Here is a 22,997-nt window from a genome sequence, read left to right as displayed (position 1 = left end):
GTCACCACTCCCACCCGGACGTTGGTTGCAGATCCTGCCAACTATCCAGGGAGGCTGTGAATCTCTTTCCAACGGGATGCTAGCTTTTAGTCAACTGTTTTAAAAATTATTAACTTTAACGGCTCTTGAAAGATTAGCTTTCTATTGCCATTTCTAGATCTTTCCTCTCACTCCGCACCAGCACCTGCACTCTAAAGAAGGTAAATCGGCCGGGAGCGGTGGCTCATGCCTGTAATCCCAGCGCTTTGGGAGGCCGAGGAAGCGCGGATCACTTGAGGTCAGGAGCTCAAGACCGGACTGCCCAACTTCCTGAAACCCCTGTCTCTACTAAAAAATACAAAAATTAGCCGGGTGTGGTGGCATGTGCCTGTAATTCCAGGTACTCAGAAGGCTGTGGCGGGAGAAAATCTCTTGAACCCAGGAGGTGGAGGTTGCAGTGAGCTGAGATAGTGCCACTGCACTCCAGCCTGGGCGACAGAGCCAGACTCCGTCTCAAAACAAACAAAAAGAAAGTAAATCACTAGGGAATATATATAAATTATATGACAAGATAGACTTTAGAAAAAAGTTTTTGAAACCATTTACAAAAGGAAACTGATTAGACCCCTGACATACTCTTGTCTCCAATAAGCTGTGAAAATAATACTGCTTTCATCACTTAAGAGGCGTTAAGCTGTTCTCTGGTAAATATTTACTCATACCTTTAAAAGAAATAATTAGCTAAAGGTAGGCTCGAGTTAGAAACTTAATCTAACTAGTTAAATCCTCTGAAATTTGGCAAAATTCCTCTTCACACATAAACCACTTAATACAAAACCATGTTTTGTATTAAGACCCCCAAATGCAAAGGGCAATTAGCCAACTCCTAGATCATCTAATGTTATACCCTGTCCAAAAATAAACAAAGTGTGCTCTGGCACATTATAAAAATATCTTCCTGTCTAAAAAACACTTAACAGGGTTTGTCTAAGAAGCAGACTCCCAATTTTATTCTAAATATAATTATATTTGCATATATGTAATTTACAAACAACTTTCCTGGAACACAAGTATTACACAAAGTGAAGTATACTGTATATTTATTTAAAAGCAAACAAACTATATATAATATATATTTATATATTTTATATACATTTATATATGTATGTATTTTATATATATATATAAAAATTTTTTTTTTTTCCTTGAGACAGAGTCTCACTCCGTCACCCAGGCTGGAGTGCAATGGTGCGATCTCAGCTCACTGCAACCTCTGCCTCCCTGGTTCAAGCGATTTTCTTAGCCTCCCAAGTTGCTGGGACTGCAGGCGCATGCCACCATGCCTGGCTATGTTTTGTATGTTCAGTACAGACAGCGTTTCGCCATGTTGGTCAGGCTGGTCTCAAACTCCTGCCTCAAGTGATCCACCCATGCTAGGCTCCCAAAGTGTTGGGATTACAGGCGTGAGCCACAATGCCTGGCCTCAGAATACATTTTTTTTTTTTTTTTTTTTTTTGCCAGTGTGTCACGTTTCATAGCTGAGTGACTGATGAAGGGACTTATTCAGTGCTTTTCCTTTTTGCATTGATATTTATGCCTAAAGACGAATTTTCTGACTCTTTAGGAATACATATTCCTAAAGAGAGTGTTGTGTTGTGTTGTATTTAAAAGCAAAGGGCTGTGGATTTTTACAGACCTTCAAACCTCAGGCTGCTACTCATTAGCTGTGTGGTCTTGGGCAAATTATTTACCCTTTCTGAGGTTAAGCCTTTTAATTTGCAAAACCTCTGAAGATTATTTTGAAGATTCAATGAACTAATATATGGAAGTGCAATGCAACAGGAGGTTGCTAATATTAATTTGAGTTATAGTCTGGCAACTGAAAAAGTATTTGTTAATATTCTATAGATATCTGACTACACTGAGAAAATGAGTGTAATAGAACCAAATATTTAGGCAAACTTCTATTGGTTTTGTTTGCTAGGTGCATCACATGTATTATTCATTTTGTCTCCCTATATTGATTTTTAGATCCTGTTAGAAATTGTTTATCTTTCAACTTTATAATAGTGTTTGTTTTAAAAATATGTAATATGTTTATGTGATTCAAAATTCAAAAAGCACCAAAGTATACCGTAAAAAACGTCATTTTCCTCCTTGTCTCCTGTGGTAGTTTGTCTACCCAGAAGCAAACCTGCAAAATCTATCTTACGCATATAAAAACAATTAGGCACATATATAATTCTTTTCCCCCTTTTTGGCACAAGAATTAGCATACTATTTAGGGTTGCCAAATGAAATATGGGACATCAGTTAAGTGAGCAGTATTTGGGACATATTTACACTAAAAAATAAATTGGTGTTTCATCTGAAATTCAAATTAAACTGGGTGTCCTGAATTTTATTGGCTAAACATGGCATCAGTAAATTATTATCCACCCTATTCTGCATCCTGTTTGTCTGCTTTTTTTTTTCTTTTTTTCTGCATTAGATCGCCTAAAACGCTTTTAAAACTCCCTATGCCCAAGCTACACACTCCAGACCAATTTCATCAGAATCCCAAGAATCATTCTTGGGCAACAGTATTTTTTTCTGTGATTGTGTTTAATTGAGGAATAATTTACACAAAAAAGCACCCATTTTAAGCGTACCGTTCAATTCTTTCCACCTGTTTTTACTTAATACTTATTTTGGTGATCACACAAAAATCAATTTTTAAATTGTAAACCCTTTAGAGCACATTTTGTATTTTATGCTACTTTTGTTCATTGTATTTGAGCATTCTGTGTTTCAGAGAAACACAGGTTTACTAACAACAGAATTCTTCATTTCAGTTATTATTTAGGTTTAATGCACAAAATGAGAAATGTTATTAGTGAGTGTTTGCAGTTGCAACACTTGTAACAAAGAAATGCAAAGGTTGCGAAGAAATGGTTGCAGACAGTACTTAGTACCAAGAGATCATTTCCACCTACTCAAGATCTCCCCACTGGCTAAGTGGTATGCCAGGTGCTTCACATATACCGTATGACCCTACAAATCCCTACTTATACAAGAGGGATCTGAGGACCAGGTCAAAGAAATTGTTCAAGCCACATAGCTAATACTGTGAGGAGCTAGGATTCAAACCACATGTTTAACCCAAAATTCTTAGTAAGGATACTTCTCAATATGGCATAATTTTGAGATTCCACCTTTCTTCACACTATTCAGAAACTCCTATTTTTAATTTGGAAAATGATTCAGAACAGCTGTTTCCGTTTCTCAGCAGATGCTTATCTCAGCCAAAATGCCTTCTTGAGAGAACTAGTCAAGAGAAACCAAACAGGTCAAATTTCTTCAGGCTCAAGTTTCTTTGATCTCTATTAAAGCCTTTACAAGGTAGTTCTGGATTTTGTGTTTGTTGGTTCACATGCCTTGGATCACCTGAGCATGAAGGGCTTATTAAAAAAAAAAAAAAAAAAGTTGAAAGGATATAATTATAAGCTGTGATTTCAGGGGAAAAGAAGTAGTGTCTTTTGCTAATGAACCTTATTGTTGCCCTCAAGTTGTGTGTATATCGTATCCATGCCTTGACATGCCACTAAAATGAAAGAATTGACTTAAAACACTAGGGGCAAATATCTTGTTCCTGCACATGCCAACTATCTTGTTTCTCTTCCTTTATGGATGTCTGTTTTGAAATTCAGGATGTAGAGACAGACCACAAAACCATTCTAGTTTCTGCAGCGGAGAACACTATATGAGTATCTGTTTCAAGGTCATTTCCTGATAATATTATCTTCCAGTAAATTTGAGGCATAGGTTCAGGGAGGAGAGTAGGACTGAATTCTATTCCTGGCTTAGGTGTTTTCATCTGCCTCCATCTTTAAAGCAATTTTGAAAGTCTCTTGCATATAGTTGATGTTCAGTAAAGGTTGAATGAACTGTCTTGATGTTCTTTTTGAAAACTGAGGATATGCTGTGTTCTGAGTAACTTGGCAATGTGTCAGTGAGGGCACAATTATGAGTCAGAGACCATAGAATTGCAATGGGATCTCAAATTCTTTTAATTGTGGCAATCTCAATTCACCTAGAAGCATCTTTAGAAGAGCAACTGAACTTGAAATCTTAACATTCAGCAATAAGTAGATGAGAAAGAACTTTATAAAGTCTGAATTTCAGAGAGAACTTGATTCCTGGCAGTCTATGGCAAGTTGTGGACTTGTGCTCTCTCTCTCTCTATATATATATATATGTGTGTGTGTATATATATATGTGTGTGTGTGTGTGTATGTATATATAAAATCTTGAAACCACAATTTGATTGATTCGAGTAGTTTTGACTTGGGTCTTGGCCCAGAATTCAAAAGATAATGCTGTGACAGCAACAATGAAATTGTAAGTATAGTTTTCTCTAAGTACTGTGAAAGAAGAGAAATGGAAACTAGGTTAACTACTTGATGTTTTGCTAATCCTGTTAATTGGTATGAAATTACTTGATTCTGTCTTTTTTGGAAGTATCACAATCATACATGATTTATATACAGTGGGTTTTTTTTATGGGTATTACTGTTAGTAATTCCCTTCATCTACTTTTGGATGGACTACCTGTTGTAAGCGCAGAATGATATATAGCTTTTGTTAGTTTATAAAATTCCCTTTTTTCCAGCCTAGACCTTTCATAATCTCACATCTAATGTTTTTTCACCTCACATTATCCTCTTTCTTCCACCCTCTTTCATTTGTATTTTTTTGTGTAGCTTTTTGCCTGTGGCTTCTTTTACATCTAGAATCCAGTAATGCCAATATGTATTTATAACTTCTAGATGAACAATTTGATATTCCTCCTTTACTCCCCACCATTTACTGCATCTTGTTTCAACATATACCTTTAGTTTTGGGGATCAGTGAAAGTGCAGAATATTGTACATTCAATGAAATGCCACCAGTAAGGGGCAGAGAGGTTTCTCCCAGGTTAATTATTTACATTAGTCTTTAGAATCCTGAGTTCAACAAACGTGGGTTGAGACCAGTTAAAATACAGATATTTAGAAATTTTTGCAATATCTTTAGAGTCAGCCAGGAACAAAATTGTCAGAAAGGGAAGACAGGCGCTTGACTTCGGATCCTCCCACCCACCCACATACACACTTTTTCATTCTTAAGTGTCTCTCCATGTGCCTATTGACTTTATTCTAGTAAGCTTCTGGTTCTCCACTTTCCCATTTAGGATTTTCCTTGGTAGAAATATGTCCCATTCCAATTTTTTCTTTGTGTCTTTTCTATTAACCATTTAACAAATATGTTGTGCCTCTTTACTAGCTACTCTGCAGATCAATGAAAGGCTTAGTTTAGGTGGTTGTGGGAGTAATGAGATTAAACATAACCTTTACTTAAAAAATATGTAGAGATTAAAAAAATGATTAAGTGTGAAATTTCCTAGCCCACCATTTAGATCTCTATAATACAGGTTCTGAGAACTCAACATAGCTGAAATTTGTCTACAAGCAGACCTGCTTTCAGAGTCCAGTCCCTTACAGAACAATTAATTTATAAGCTGCTGAAGAATCAAGTCCAAAATAAAAATAATGGTACCATACGAGCTTCATCCTTTAGTTTACATATAATGTGAGTTATTTATATCCTTTAATGACAATGTTCTCTTGAATTTTCCTGAAACGCTAGCCATATTTATCCATTTAAAACAACAGTCCCCAACCTTTTGACAGCAGGGACTGGTTTCATGACTATTTTTTCACAGACTGGGGTAGGGGAGATGGTTTCGGGATGATTCAAATGCACCTTATTTCTATTATTATTACATTGTAATATATAATGAAATAATTATACAACTCACTATAATGTAGAATCAGTGGGAGCCCTGAGGTGTTTTCCTGCAACTAGACTGTCCCATCTGGGGGTGGTGGGAGATAGTGACAGATCATCAGGCATTAGATTCTCATAAGAAGCATGCAACCCAGATCCCTTGCATGCGCAGTTCACAATAGAATTCATGCTCCTGTGAGAATCTAATGCTGCTGTTGATATGACAGGAGGCGGAGCTTGGGTGGTAATGTGAGCCATGGGGAGTAGCTATAAATACAGATGAAGCTTTGCTTGCTCTCTGGCTGTTCACCTCCTGCTGTGCGGTCCAGTTCCTAAGAGGCCACTGACCAGTAAGGGTCCATAGCATGAGGGTTGGGGACCCCTGATTTAGCATGATTCTTGCCTTCATTTAAAGTACAAATTATTTGTATTATATAATATATATCATCAAAGGGTGATGTCCAAGGTGTTCTGTTGCTCCATTAGCAGCCTTGGATACAAGGTAGAAGTAAGCATTTGAGCCAATGATTCTCTTGAATGGAATTCCTCTTCAGGAGTCTTACCCTTCAGCACCTAAATAAGACCCGTTCCAGTATCTCATTAAAATCCCCAACACATATTTTTACCGAGCATGGTTCTGAAAACCACAGAAGCAAAAGTAGGTATTCAGTAATTTGCTGTCTTAAATGCAGCTATTGACAGGGTTCAGTGTACTATTGAAAAGTATATACTAATTCATCAGGATCCCTTAATTCTATAGCTTTTATATTTGTGAGTTTTGGACTGGATTCTTCTTTGGATTCAACATATAAGGTACCTTTGAGTAGAGATACTTTTTCTTATATAAAGTGCAGTGTTCAGTTTTCTTATATGTACACCCTGAAGTTCTCCAAGACCAGTAGTCTTTATTATACAACCACACTGAATTAGATCCAACAGGGTATGTATTAGTGTTTCCAGCAAACATTTGTTGAACACTTATACTGAGCTAGACCCTAAAGTAAACAAGACGTGCAAAGCTTCTGCCTTCCTAGAGCTTGCACCCTAGAGGGAAAAGCAAGTGTTAATGAACAAGAAGACTGACATCAGCTGGGGAGAAAGGCTATAAAAAGAATTAAAATATGGGAAGCCACAGAAAATGAATGGGAGCCTTCTTTAGATACAGGGTTCTGCAAGATCTCTCTGAGGAAGAAAAATTTCAGCTGAGAACTGAATGATAATTAGGAGTCAGCTTATGAAAGTTGGGGAGAAGGAAAAGTTCAGGTAGAGAGAACAGCAAGTGCAAAGGCCTTGGGGCCAGATGAAACTTGGCTCCTTCAAGAAATATAGGAAAGAAGGCAAAGAGTATTAGTAGAGAAGTAGCCAGAGCCAGATCATGCAGCATTTCATAAGCCAGACAAGTGGCTTTAGGTTCTATTTTCAGTTTGATGGGAAGCCACTGGAAAATATTAAGTAGAACAGTAATGTGGTCTGACTTATATTTTTAAAAGATAACTCTGCTTGTTATGTGGAGAATGGATGGGGGAAGGGCAAAACTGGGGGCATGGAGACAAGTTAGGAGGCTCTTATTAGTTGCAGTGACCTTGCAGTTTATCCAAAGCAGGGCCTTTCAGAGGGTGAAGGTGGGTGCCACTAACAACAGGGAATGTCAGCTGGGCCTGTGCTGAGCAGACCAGGGCATGTGGCCATTTCAGGTGTTACAGTGGTCTTGCTGGAGAGGGAGCAGTGGAGCCTTTTAGGATGCTTCATGTAATCTTCACAATAAACTCTGTGCCCAATGCATATTAGCACCTGATAAATGTTTGCTGGGCGAGTTAATGAGTTAATCTGGGGGAAGATTAATATCTTTGTTTCGTAAAAGAAGCTATGCTACAAGCATATTGTGAACTCTAATTCCAATGATAAAACCCACACTGTTTCTTTAATTTCTTACCTAGGACATCATAATTGTTGCTTTTCAAATGTTTTTAAACTACTGTACATATATTTCCATAAATGAAGGAAAAATTTCATTTTCTTCTCTCTCCTAGGTTTAGTGTTCTGCATGCAAAGGTTTCATAAATGTATTTGCTGTATTCATTTTTATCAAAGTCAGGAACCAGAGAGACCGTTAACAATATAGAGTCCCCAGGAAACTTTTTGATCTTTCCTTTTGAAGCGCCCTGTTCCACATTTAATGCCCAACCTCATAAGGTCTCCACCTGGGTACTCTGTCAGTGTTCATTTAACAAGTCTGATGACATGTGCTGTCTTACCTACCCACTCACACCTTTTACAAAACACTCTCTCCTCTGTTCTCTTCTGCCCATCCAGGAAATAATTCCCCCTTACTTCCAGGTAAAGAGACTTACGAATCATTTCCATCGTACCCACCACACCCTTTAGAGGTAGAGTAGCTTTTGCATGTTGGATAACTTTCAAATTATCAATAAAAAAGAGCATCTCACTCTCCTACTTTGAATTATGAATATTAAAAAATTTCAAATTTATAAAATTTGTATTGCAAATTATATATATTTCTAGTTTACTCCATAAACATTCAAAATAGACATATCTTCTGGCACGATCAGGTTAAATAGAAGACTGGCATATAAATAGAAGATGTGCATGCACCAGCTTAATGATGGGCGCATGCTTGACGTGCCTGTGTATGTTGTGTATGCTCATGTGTTCATGCATGTGCATTCATGTGTGCACATGTGGGCAGGCATGCAGACGCATGTGCACATGCACTCATTATGACCCTGCTCATCCTCTATAATCCATAAACATGATATAGCCCACTCAGTGCTGTTATGCTTCAGGAAAAAAATGTAGCTTGCATCCTTATACTCATTCCTCCTATTTTGTCCTATTTAATTAGATTGCTTAAGAAAATATAAACCTGTATACCATGAGATAAAGGATATTCAACACGATCATCTTCCCCTTAGATTTACTTTTTAATTTTTTATTTATTTATTGTTTTTTTTTAGACGGAGTCTCGCTCTGTTGCCCAGGTTGGAGTGAAGTGGCGGGATCTCCGCTCACTGCAAGCTCCGCCCCCCGGGTTCATGCCATTCTCCTGCCTCAGCCTCCCGTAGCTGGAACTACAGGCGACTGCACGCCCGGCTAATTTTTTTGTATTTTTAGTAGAGACGGGGTTTCACAGTGTTCGCCAGGATGGTCTCGATCTCCTGACCTGGTGATCTGCCCGCCTCGGCCCCCCAAACTGCTGGGATTACAGGCGTGAGCCACCGCGCCCGCCCCCTTAGTTAGATTTATAAAACTAGTTTCGATTTTAAATCCCAGGGAAAATCAGCTCTTTCAGATGATGTTGGAAGATTTTAAAGTTTACAACATCATAGTCCCAACCTTTGCTTGATTAGGAGAAAGATAATGGACCTTTATATTAGCCTGTAATCGTCATCGTGTAAATATGAACTAGTTGATTAACTACTGAGTAATATTATCAGAAAAGGACAGTGCTAACATTCTTCTAAAATATAAACCCTCTCATAGTTACATACAGTGATATACTCAACTCAATGTATTCATAGATAGAGCAAATGTGAAGCATTTCTATTTTGTTATTCCATGCATTAGAATTTATATACTTGAACTTTAACATGTAAACCTTTAGTTTTCATAATTATGCCTTTTGTTGTAAGAATAACACCTACCAAAATGGGCTCAGGTTCCAGCAGGAAAACTCGTGAGTTTAGCTGTTAAAAATCCCCTTCTCTCCGCTTCACTGCTTGCAGTTTAGGTTATTGGAAACTTATAAAATAAAATTTGGATTTGGATTTGCCTTTTTAAAAATTAACAGAAACGAGTCAGGAAGAGCATTCTTTGACACTGGAGGAGCAGAGTGATCCCCAAGAATTTCTTTGAGACTGGATCATCAATAAACTGGAAGTGTCAGATACAGCAAATCTATTCTTTGTGAATGATAACTTTTTGTGATCTTTATTCCACTAAAATGTTAACATTTACCTTTTAGTGTTTGACTTAATGTAGTAAGTTATATGTTCCCTTTTGTTCAAATATATGAGAAATTAACATGTCACTTTTTAATGGAAATTGTCATATTTTTTCCTGGCCAGGAGTAGGCTTCAGGGCGGTGACTTTGCAGAGATGAGATGTAACACAGCCCAGTCTGTGTCCTTTCCAAGTGCCACAAACTCTCCTTTTAGATCAAGTCCGGAAAATTACAGGCAAACCTATGTCATAACAACTGTCTTATAACAAATCTTAGTTTGTAAGAACTACAATTCTTGATGTTTATTTTATTTTATTACTGAATTTGTGATTCGTTTTCAGCAAGAACAGTCACTGTGAATATCAGTAGTCAACAGAATATGTTTCCATATGAAGATCCCTGTCCCAACTTAATGAAAAGTTTAGCAAAAGCATAATGCACAGTTCTAAGTAGCAACTTTTTTATAAGTGTAATTTCATTAAACCATCCACACTTTCAAATATTTCATGACTTTTGTCAACCAAAAATTGCAATTAATCCAAAAAAAATCACCAATTTGAAAGCTAAAGAATATTGTAGAATTGGGAATGGCACTCTCCGTTGTCATATCCTTAGCAGGCTCTGAGTGAGGCACCAAGAATCTGCCTTCTGCTCTGTTCTGATTAAACTTTAAAAAGCACCCAGCAGCGGGAAAGGTGGTCATAGCTGTAAATGTCTTTGTGCTAATGATGACTTTTCTCACCAGTAACAGCTGGAGAGTGAAACTCGACAAAGACAAAATTATAAATGTTTTATATTGGAAAACACTAGGCGAGTTTGAAACATGGTCAAACAATTAGGTTACTTCCAAGAGGTAAACAGTAGACTCATTAAAGCTGTAATTAGTCAATGTTGACATATTGTATTTTTAATCAGAGCTCCAGTAGGGGATGAAGTGGCTGAAATCATCTAGTGCATAATCTAGTGCTTTGTGAAGCAGAAGTAAAACCAGATTTTAAAAACTCAGCCATGCCTTTCCCTTGAGATTTCTATACTACCTTTGCTCTGATGAAGTTGGTAACTTCAGTTAGATTAATAAGTAGCCTATAATAATTGATTAGTTGTTTTGTGTTTTTGTTAGATTGGGTACTTGTCAAAAGGGTTTTGTGGTTCCCTATTTCTTGGCATGTCAAGAGTGGAGAGGAATTCGTGTGAATTCCTCTTCAAGGGAGGGAGCCAGGTATGTTACATACGCACGACTGCAGATAAACATCCTAAGAATCAAGGGTTAAGTACTTTTTCCTGTAGTTGGTAAATGGCTAAAATTGAGCTTCTCAACTCAGGGCTGTGGATTCCAATGCCTGCCTCTTTCCATTATACCATAGACAACAATGACCCTTCGGATCCCACCTCATCTGCCAAGGCCCCAGAAGCTTCTGCTTCCATCTAAACCGAATCTCCTGTAACCAATGACATTCGTGCATATTCTACCTCCAGGACCACCACTCTCCTCATTCCAGCTCTCCCTAACTCCTTTCGCTATCAAACTCCAGCTCTCATCTCACCTCCTCCATGAAGCCCTCCTGATTATTTCTGCCCACCCCACCACACATCCCTTTATGAGTTTTTCCTCTCTCCTCTGAACTCCTCTGTCAGATTTAGAACCCTAGATTTTCTGAGGTAGAATTCATTCCAAATAAGTTAGCAGATGAAGAAATATTTTCCCCAATCACATAAGAGTTAAGAATCATATGTAATTGCCTTCCTTATTTTCTGTTCAGTTTCAAATTGTGCACATCGCAGAAGGAAAGTTCCAAGTCAGAGATTTTTATTTCCATAGGCATCTATGTAGGGTAGAAAGAGACTGGTGAAACAAACACGCACCTTCTTTGGACTAACTCCATACTCTGTAGATATAATATCCATTTTCCAGCATTTATTCAACTCATAAAATGCTTCTTGTAAAATATCTGCTAAAACAATGAATAGCCAACATTCTTTTTCTAAAGAGATCTTGGCTTTTCCTTGGAATCAAATGGCTCTGTGAGTTATCTAGAATTATATTTAAGTGAGAAATTTTTAATAAAATGACACATCTTATTTTCATAGATATTTGCCTACGAACCCATAGATGCTATCTAATTCAGCTTCCCCACATCTCAGAGAGGCAGAACTTGTAGGCAGATATTTTGATTAGCTTGTCCTTTCTCTGATAACAAAGCAAAGCAGTGGAACTTTGGCATGACTTCCTCAAAGCAGCTGTTACCTAGAAAATGAACCCAATTTGCAAGTAATAAGCCAATGTCAGAAAACTTAATAAAGCATTTTATTAAACGAGCCATATTTTTAACTTAAAACCAAATCTTTTTCTCTATGGAGACGTTGTTTAGGAGTAGAAACTTCAATTTGCATATATAAATGTAATATGCTTTCGTATATCACCTAAATCTACAGAGAAAAATGATGGATTATCTGCTTCACTGAGGGTGGCATATCATTTTCATGATAAGGGCAATGAATCATGCTGCGACTGGTGCTGGTGAGCCCATTGAATCAGGTGCCTATGGTGGGAAAGGAGCCATCTTCCTAACTAAGCACTGTCTTAGGAAAAGACATATCTTTATGAGTGTGGTCTACTCTTCTAGTAGCTGTAGAGTGAGACTTAGGAATCATTCATTGGCAGTGAGGAGTTTCTGGACTAAGAGGTAGGGCAGTGCTTCTTAGCCCTGGTTACATGTTGGAATCATTAGGGAGAGTGTTAAAAGGTACACATACTTTTGTCATATCAGAATTCAGATTTACAATACTTAAATTGGTGTATGGCCTGGGCACTGGGGAGTTTTTAAAGCAGCCAAGTTTGAGAACCACTAAGTTAGGAAAACCCGTTTTCCTGTCTTGGTGACTGATCTTAGGGAAGGCATTGGCCTCTTTGGGTGTACTTCCTAGTCTGCTCAATGACATTGGTTCTGCTTCATCGCATCACAAGTGTTTTCAGTCTCAGAAGAGACTTATTTGAAAGATTCTTTCAATATACAGCTTCACAGAATTTCAAGCAATTTACATTTATTTTTCTTGTTCCTTAGCTGGAGTCCTGGCAGAAAGGATCTAGGAAAGCATTTAAAGAAAAAAAAAAGCATGACTCCCTTAGAAAAATTGAGTCATGCAACCAACTTAAGAAGACAAGCAGAACAATTTTTGAAATCAAATGATAAATCTTTCCAAAAATTCTTGAAGTGAGTTTATTTAATCCAAACATTTATATAACATCTCAGTGCATCTGTTTTGAGTGAGTAAAATTATAATATTTTGGGGGCTACTCCTATTTTTCAGGGAAATTTAGAATTTGTGAGGGAACAAAATCATATGTAGTGGGGAAAGCATATTAAGGACATTTATAACAGTTTTCAGCAGAAGGAGAAATCTGCAAGCTATGTGCCAAGCTTTGCTGATAGCCATCAGTAAGGAGAAATTGCTCTAAACTGCCACAGGATCAAATTATTAATAGATAAATAGGCTCTTTTCTTGACCAATGGGTTTTCTACACTGGAATGGGGTGCTGAAGGGATTTATAGAGTCTCAAGATTCTGGAATAGTGCCTTCTAGACATGTCTCAAAGTGAAGGATGAGGATGGAGAAAAATAGTTTCCAGACCTGGTTGCTCTTCTGTTGATTCCTAGTGGAATATTTAAGCTCCCATTTGTCCAAGACCTGCCTGAAGACATTCTGCTTCAGCTTATCCAGAGAGTCCCTCGAGTTGGTATTTGTAAACTTCACAGGGAATATTGATGATCCCCAGTGTGGGACCCACTGGATTATATACATGCTCCAGTTCTGATCCAGGATCGCTTGGCGGTGCCTGGATCACCAACCTGCCCTGCTGTTTCTCAATGATTTTCAACTACTCACTCCTGATCTGTAAGCACATGTGCACAGTAGATTGGCTGTTGGAACTTTGTCAAATAACAAACATTTTTATAAATAATGAATTACTTTATTTGTGAGAATTATTTTTTAGTCAAGATTGTTTTGGCTATTCTGTGTCCCTTTCATTTCCATATGAGTTTTTAAGATCAGCTTGTGATTTTTGGAAAAAGGTAGCTAGAGTTTGAGAAGGAATAAGTTGAATGTGTAGTGTTGTGGCATTGTTTTAAAGATTAAATGTGTTAATCGTTACTGTTTAGTGATTAGACTAAATGATAATAGACTCAGATGATAATAGAATAATGATAGAACAGTACCTGATTAAATATATATAATATATGATTAAATATATAGGTGATTAAAGGTATATATGTTTGAATATATTTATCTACATCAGTCCCTGTTTTATCATTATTCTATTATCATTTGAGTTGTCTCAAATATTCTTTTCTAATTTTTGATAGAAATGTATTCTATGGCCTATAGATAAAATGTATTCTATAGGCAATTTCAATTTGGTTTCAGGAGGGTATTATTGTTTGAATATGCATGATACTTACTAGTAAGTAACTACAATGCAAACAAACAAGTGTTGTAGAGCTAGGCCTGAAAAATTATTTGTAAGAGAAAATATAACATTCTTACCTTGTTGGGGTTTTCAATAACAGCGTTATTGAAATGTAATTCATGTATCATAAAATCTATTCTTTTAAAGAGTACAGTTCAGTGTTTTTTTAGAATATGCACAAAGTTGTGCTACCATTACTATTTAAATCCAGAACACTTTCACCCTTCGTCCGAAGAAACCCATATCCACTGGCAGTCATTCCTCAATCCTCCTCTCACCAGCTGCTGGCAAAAGCGCCTATACATTATGTCTATACGGATTTATCTATTCTGGACATTTCATATGAACAGAATCATAAAATATTTGGCTTTTGCTTCTGATTTTGTTACTTTAACATAATGTCTTCAAGGTTTACCCATATTGTTGCCTTATAAGCACTTCATTCCTTTCTATGGAGAATAACATTGAATTGTACATACATGCCACATTTTGTTTACACATTCAGTGGATGGACATTTGGTTTGTTTATAATTTGGGGCTATTATCAATAATGCTGCTATGAGCATTCATGTACAAGTCTTTGAGTGAATATATGTTTTCATTTCTTTTGTGTCTAGACCCAGATGTGGAATCATTGGGTCATGCGTTAAATCTATGTTTAAATTTTTGGAGAATTGCCAAACTGTTTTCCAATGTGGCTGCTCCGTTTACATTCCCACCAGCAATATAGGAGGGTTGCAACTTTCTACATCCTCAACAACACTTGTTACTGTCCATCTCTTTATACCTATCCTTGTGGGTGTAAAGTGATATCTCATTGCGGTTTTGACTCATGCTTTTCTAAGAACTAATGCTGTTTTGTCTTCTTTTCATGTGCCATTTATATGCAGTCTTTGAGAAGATATCTCTTCAAAGCCGTTGCTCATTTTTAAAATTTGCTTATTTGTCTTTTTATTGAGCTAAAGAGTGCTTTATGTAGTCTGGATACAAGTTCCTTATCACATATATGATTTGCAGGTATTTTCACCCAGCCTAGGGGTTGTATTTTCCTTTTTTTCATGGTGTCTATTGAAGCACAGAATTTTTAAATTTATTTGTTGTTTTTTTTTTTGAGTCTAAGAAATCATTACCTAATCCAGAGTTATGAAGACTTACTCCTATATTTTCTTCTAAGAGTTTCATAGTTTTAGCTCTTATATTTAGGTCTATGATCCATTTAGGTTAATTTTTCTATTAAAGCTTCTGTGTTGAAAGGACTATTCTTTTTCCCATTTATTTGTCCTGCCACCCTTGTCACAATTGACCCTAAATGTAAGAGTTTATTTCTAGACTCCCACTTGTCTTCCTTTGATCTATTTGTCTATCCTTATACCAGTGCTACACTCTCTTGATTACTATAACTTTGCAGTAAGTTTTGAAGTTGAGAAGTATAAGTCCTCCAACTTTATTATTTTTCAGTCAAGATTGTTTTGGCTATTCTGTGTCCCTTTCATTTTCATATGAATTTTAGGATCAGCTTGTGATTTTTGTGAAAAGTCAACTAGATTTTGAGAGGGATTAAATTAAATGTGTAGTGTTGTGGCATTGTTTTAAAGACTAAATGTGTTAATCATTAGTGTTTAGTGCTTAGACTAAATGATAATAGACTCAGATGATAATAGAATAATGATAGAACAGTACCTGATTAAATATATATTATATATTAAGTATATATATGATTAAATACATACATACATATCAGGCACTGTTTTATCATTTTTCTACTATCATTTGAGCTGCCTCAAATATTCCTTTCTAATTTTTTATATTTTTGCTATTGTTACTGCAATGGCTTTGTGTGTGTGTATGTGTGTGGCCCTTTTCTCTTCATAGTCATAATTTGCTTTGTTTGGTGAAAACTTATTAGATTTGTGTGGAAATTATGTTAGTCGGTACATAAAAATTGCCAAGTGTACCTGTCTGGGTAAATAACCATAAAATTCTATACCATAATGTTGTAAAGAACTATCTATGAAGTTTCCAGTTACCCTTTATGGATTTCACGAGGCCTTTAACTTGAGAGTAATCTCTGAAGGTGCCCTATTCCAAACCATGAAACAGTTATTCTTCCTTTGGCTTAATAGGCTGTAAATTAGACAAGGAGCCAAATTTTCCCCTTCCTTGTCATCAATGTGAGCTGAAGGTCGATAGATGGATATAAAGCAAAAGTTCTTTGATCCATTTGCTATTTGATTTTAAGACAAGTTAGCATCTACAGGTCTTCTTTTGGAGAATTTGGAGGGAAATGCCAAAACTACACCTTAGAGTTAAATAAGCTAATGTTAAATGCTCATAACTTTGTTTCAGTGAGTATAGAAATACTGAAATTGAATATGTGATAGACACTTCAACTATAGGCCAGTTCACTGAAAGACCCTCTCAGCTGGTTATTAGGATATATAAGCAGGATACCTTCATATGGTAATTATATGGCTGTCTTTCAAAACTGGAATGTATAGGTTAAAAGTAAGTTATGCAGAATGTCAGATTTGAAATAGCAGCTCTGTTCATGGCCCTATCCTAGCTGTAACAATATCTATACTTTAATTTTCTAAACTTAAAAAAATAAAGACAGGTACCTGATGCTGGATTATCAACATTCTGGAAAGTTTTATCAGTGAGAGTTTTATCAAAAAAACCAGAATCACTATGAGTGTGTTTTGAGAGCCCCCAGCTAAATTGGGGTTCCAATCCCAGACCTGCTAGCAACACTGTCCTAAAGGGAAATGAAGGGCAGATGGACTTGGGTGTTTACAGTGTGAACAGGGGATCCTGATGGGCTCCTTCTCCCCGCCTCCCCGCCCCCGCCCCTGCCCCCCACCCCGCGCTCCCAGACGGAGTCTCGCTCTGTAGCCCAGGCTGGAGTGCAATGGCGCGATATCTTCTCACTGCAACCTCTGCTTCCTGGTTTCAAGCACCTCTCCCGCCTCAGCCTCCCTAGTAGCTGGGATTACAGGCATGTGCCACCACACCAGGCTAATTTTTTTTGTATTTCCAGTAGAGACAGGTTTCACCATGTTGCCCAGGCTGGTCTCAAACTCCTGACCTCAGGTGATCCGCCCGCTTTGGCTTCCCAAAGTACTGGGATTACTGGTTGACCCACTGCACCTGGCAGGGATCCTTCTTTTACCTGGCAGAAGCCCAGATCCCTAGTTGTCTTACCTGTGACGGGAGGGGAGGTGAGGGCAGGGATCCCTCAAACAGGTAATGTTTATACTGACAGACACTCTGGTGGCTCTTGTCTGACCTGTGTCCAGTTTATGCCTGCCTGACCATCATTCTGGCACTGGGAGCCAAACCGTTTTTTCTCCTCGGTGTCCTGGAGAAAACCCAATGTGGGGCAACTCCTCGTGTTTTTGATGGAAGGCACAAATTCAAGGTACCGCCGTAACAGGAAACAAGTTCAAAGGTTTTTCTGCACAGATCCTGGGCAGGGAGGGTGCGATGAGTCAGTGAGACAGCCCTTCATCCCCAGGTCACACAAGGCAGGCATGAAGAGTCAGACCGAGAACAAGAAGAGCACGTAGCACGTGGCAACTAGCAGTGTATATAAGGAGTAGGCTGTGGGTCACACTAAAGTATTGAGCAAATGCCTGAACAGTCTCTTTAAAGGAAAGAGCAGGAGGTGGGGAGCCCACTTTTTTTGGTTTAAGTTTAAAAACTTATTTTAACGATAATAACAACCAAAAATGAGTTTTTGGTTAAAATAAGCTTTTGTTTTATTAAAATAAACGTGGGAGAGATGCTAAGTGGCAGAGATACCTCTAAATTCTTATCTCTGGCCACCAGATTGAGCCAGTTAGGTGTGGTGTTCTACTACTGATATGCAGTCAACAACCTTGGCTGTGCTATTCCCATTGCAGAGTGCTACTGAACAATAGCATTATTAATCAGATTAGACCTTATGCAATTGTAGGAGCTGGCTGGGCAGTCTTCGTAAGCCTGGTGCTTTTTGTTTGTTTGTTTTTTCTGAGATGGAGTCTCACTCCATTGCCCAGACTGGAGTGCAGTGACACTATCTCGGCTCACTGCAACCTCTGCCTCCCGGGTTCAAGCGATTCTCCTGCCTCAGCCTCCCGAGTAGCTGGAATTACAGGCGCCCACCACCATGCCCGGCTAATTTTTGTATTTTTAGTAGAGACGGGGTTTCACCATGTTGGTCAGGCTGGTCTTGAACTCCTGACCTCGTGATTCGCCTGCCTCGGACTCCCAAAGTGCTGGGATTACAGGTGTGAGCCACCACGCCCGGCCACCTGGTGCTTTTATGTCTTATGAACCTGAAGTTAGCAGAACCAGGGGCAGCGAAGAAATATGGACATGAAGTAGGGGAAGCAAGACTCAATAGGAATCCATGAGAAAAAAACGAGAACTTGCCTGCCTCTCTCACCACCTCAAACCTCAGTAGCGCAAAGTATTTACCAAAGAAACTCGTGGCTTCCCATGGAACTGCACACACACCTAGTGATATAGTTCGGAGATTTGTCCCCGTCCAAATCGCATGTTGAAAATGAGTTTTCCAATGCTGGAGGTGAGGTCTGTTGGGAGGTGTTTGGGTCACAGGGTTGGTTCCCTCATGGCTTGGTGCTGTCTTTGTGATAGTGAGTGTGTTTGCACAAGATTAGTTTTTATTTTATTAAAATAAAAGTGGGAGAGATGCTAAGTGGGGGAGATGCCTCTAAATTCTTATTCTGGCCACCAGCTTGAACTAATTAAGTGTGGTGTTCTACTTCTGATGCCCAGTTAGGAACCTTGGCTGTGTCACTTAAAAGTATGTGGCTTGCTCCTGCTTTTACCATATGATGTGCCTGCTGCCCTTTTGCCTTCCACTATGATTGTAATCTTCTTGAGGCCTCCCCCAGAAGCCAAGCAAATGCCAGCACCATGCTTCCTGTAAAGCCTGCAGAACCATGAGCGAATGAAACCTTTTTTCCTTGCAAATTACCCACTCTCAGGTATTCCTTTATAGCAATGCAAGAAAGGCCCAGTACACCTAGCCCTCAGCATAACCCTGGGCACGCTTTGGCATTGCACACATTTATCATTTATGTTTCCAAGAAGGATGTGACATTCTAAACTCTCTGTTTTGTTGTTGTTGTTTGCTTGTTTATTTGTTTTTTGAGATGGAGTTTCTCTCTTATTGCCCAGGCTAGAGTACAACGGTGTGATCTCAGCTCACTGCAACCTCCTTTGCCTCCCGGGTTCAAGTGATTCTCCTGCCTCAGCCTCCTGAGTAGCTGGGATTATAGACGTGTACCACCATGCCTGGCTAATGTTTGCATTTTTAGTAGAGATGGGGTTTCACCATGTTGGCCAGGCTGGTCATGAACTAAACTCTCTGTTTTTATTAAGAGATATTTTAGGCTATCAGCATTTTAAAATGTTTCTCAATTACTTATAGCCCATAAACACAATCTCGCAAAGTCTTCTCTGAATCTGAAACAGCAAATTTGTGTAGTACTGTTTTGTTCCTCCTGATCATTTACTCACCTGAAGACAAAAGCCTAAATTGTTTTAACTAACCCTGAGATTTGGGTCTTATCTGCAAAACAGTGTTCTAAAGGATATATTAATTAGGGATTCACTTTCTATCCATGGGCGTATGTGAGCTTCAGGGATAATACTAGCCCTTTGCTTTCATGTTGTTCTCAGATGGAATCCATTTGGAGTATCTGACAATATTGTTCTGCACCTGGGAACAAAATAGCTTTGTGCTGGTTTGGGTCCTGCTGAGTTGTAATCATTTGTAGCAGGGAAATGCATGACAAGCGTTGATCTGAATTGATCAATATTATTAGTAAACAGTGATTTAAAAACACATTCAATTCAGGCAAAATGTCTTAGATCAGGGAAAAGTCCTTTCCCAACACTGACTACAAAACATTATTGACAAGCGTCAGAGTTCCCAGCAAGAATGTTCCTTGAGCAAATGTGGGTTTTAGCAAATTCATGTCCAGATTTTCAAGGTTCACTAGAAATTAACCTCACAGTACTTGTCTATTAGTTGGTGTATAGAAACTGGAGTAAAACTGGAGAAGTGCGAGAACTCATGGACAGCAGAATTGTGGGTGTGATTAAATTTAGAAGACAAGAGTAGTGCTGAAGAGGACACTCTAAGCGAAAAGTGAATGGTGGTAGGAAATAGAATTAATGACATAGGCTATATTATTAATAAAAATAAACTCTTGAAGAAATAACACTGGTGCTTTGTTTTCCAAAGCCTTCCACAAATAGGTACAAATATACAGAATTAGAAATGTCAAGTAGGAAATAAGTATCAAAACAGAGGGAATTTTAAAAATCATATGAAAATAGTTTGTACAACTCCATATAAGTACATTTGAATTCCTAGATGAATGGTTAATATTCTACAAAATTTCAGCTTTACAAAACTGACCTAAGAAAAAACAGGATTAAATGGACCAATTACCAAATAAAACAGAAGATAATTCAGAAAACAGTCCCAGACAACATCACCAGGACAATGTGGTTTTACATAGAATTTCTTTCTAACATTTAAAAATCAGATAATCCCAAGAATACATGAACTATTTCAGAGCACAGAAAAGATGGAAACATTTTACATTCTATGAAGTTAATATAATGCAAAGGTCAAAACCAAAGATTGTTTCAAAAACAAGACAAATTTTACTTATGAATACCAATTTTTAAAATTAGATAAAATATAAAAAACAGAACCCAACAGCACATTAAAAATGATACATCATGAACAAGTAAAATTTATTTCAAAAATATAAAGATGATTCTACATTAGGAAATCCATTAAAATCCAGCTAAGGAGAAAAATCAGAAGATCATCTCAATAGAGGAAGAAAGTTCAATCAACATATTTAATAACCACTCATGTTAAAAGTAGCCAGCATGTTGCTTAATGGGAAAACGCTAAAAACATTTTCAACTAAAATCAGAAACAAAGAAACCCACTCCCCACTACTACTCTTTAATTTTATGATAGAGATATTGGCCAGTGAAAGTGGATAAGAAAAAACAAAGGAAGCATAAGAATTTGAGAGGAAGACCTTAAAGCTCTATTAAGAAAGGATATGGTTGTACATCTAGAAAATTCAAAATAATAAATTGAAAAACCATTAAACATATGAAAACATACTTGACTTTGATGTGTTGTAAGTGAAATATAGGTTAAAATATCATTAACACATGATTTCAGACCTATCTAATTCTTAAGAAGTCAACATAATAACCTTCTCTGTAGATATATACCATGCCAATCGTGGTAAGGTTGAGAGATCTTGTTCTACAGATATGTATTGAATTATTTATGAAAAAACATCATGTCTGACATTTGCTTCGAAATAATCTGGTAGGTGGAGAGTTATCAGGCAGATGAAAGAAGAATGGCTATATATTGATAATTTAGAAGCTGAGCAATTGATTATACTATTCTCTCAAACTTAGTATATGTTTGAAACTTTCTGCAATAAAAAGTGAAAGAATATTCCTATAGTTTCAAAAGATGCAACTAAACTAAGCCAAAGGCAAATATGTTATTTAGAGAAAAAGTAATTTTTTGGTTGATGTTAATTTATGTTTGCAATTGTGATCTGAAACCTTTCATGCGGATACTCATGAATTAATTCTAGATAGTCCTTAAGTAGAGTTGAAATAAAAATTAACTGCCTTCCTAATAGAACAAAATGCTAAAAAAAAAGTACACTAAAGAAACTTCCCCTTCCCTCAGAAACATACCTTCTGTTCTCTTGGTAGTCAGAAGGTCCTTAGAGTACTTTAGCCACCCATAGTTTAATTCTAACCTTCAGGGCATAAATGTGGTTACGGGAACGAGTATTTCATAGTCAATCAATATCTTGTGCTTGACAGCTTTATTTTATTGACACTTTGTACATGGAATGCAAAGAAATGTCGCTGATACCTTATCTGCCTACTATTTTGAGATTTCCGAAGTGCCTTAAGAATATTTAAGTTGTGGAGGTGGGCAAATCACGAGGTCAGGAGATCGAGACTATTCTGGCTAACACGGTGAAACCCCGTCTCCCCTGAAAATACAAAAAATTAGCCGGGCGTGGTGGCGGGCACCTGTAGTCCCACCTACTTGGGAGGCTGAGGCAGGAGAATGGCGTGAACCTGGGAGGCGGAGCCTGCAGTGAGCCTTGTCTGGGCCACTGCACTCCAGCCTGGGCAACAAAGACTCTGTCTCAAAAAAAAAAAAAAAAAAATTAAATTGGTTTCTGTTAATTTAATATGTTAAAGTCACAGGTTCATAGTTTGTCAAGGCATTCTTGAGATTGTTATCCAGTACACTAGCAAAGAGCACCAAAATGTGTGTGGGTGATTCCAAATGTGGAGTAGCCATCAACATGTAACTGTAGCATTTGCCAAGCTCCCCACTGGCAAGCAAGGAGTATATCCTCAGAGCCATGCAAAATGCCATGCAAATAAGAGGTAGTAATGAGGGTATGTTAGATGGCAAATTGATGCTTATACGGAGGATCCCAGTTCTCTGAGCCCTGACCTATTCAATTAACAGCTTTATGTGTTCTCTGCCAGCACAAATTTCACTTTTGAGTGCAGTTTCTCTGTGCTTTGCCTTTTCTCATGTTATTTGAAACTATTCCTCTGAAGATATAAATATTCTATTTTGAGAAGGTTTTGTACTCTTGTGCAACTTAAGAGAAAAATGAGCTCAGGGGCCAGGCGCAGTGGCTCATGCCTGTAATCCCAGCACTTTGGGAGGCCGAGGCCGGC

At 37.8% G+C, this 22,997-nt stretch overlaps 1 protein-coding gene across 6 annotated transcripts in view; it reads left to right on the top strand.

The window, feature by feature from the left end:
• The window catches only part of RAB27B (RAB27B, member RAS oncogene family), a 166,501-nt gene that overhangs the window by 122,099 nt on the left and 21,405 nt on the right, over positions 1-22,997 (top strand). The gene's annotated exons all lie outside the window — the stretch shown is intronic.

The sequence above is a fragment of the Macaca fascicularis genome, chromosome 18 (assembly GCF_037993035.2).
Source record: "Macaca fascicularis isolate 582-1 chromosome 18, T2T-MFA8v1.1".
Lineage (NCBI taxonomy): Eukaryota > Metazoa > Chordata > Mammalia > Primates > Cercopithecidae > Macaca > Macaca fascicularis.
Note: the sequence above shows the minus strand (reverse complement) of the source record. Positions and strands in the feature narration are given on the sequence as shown.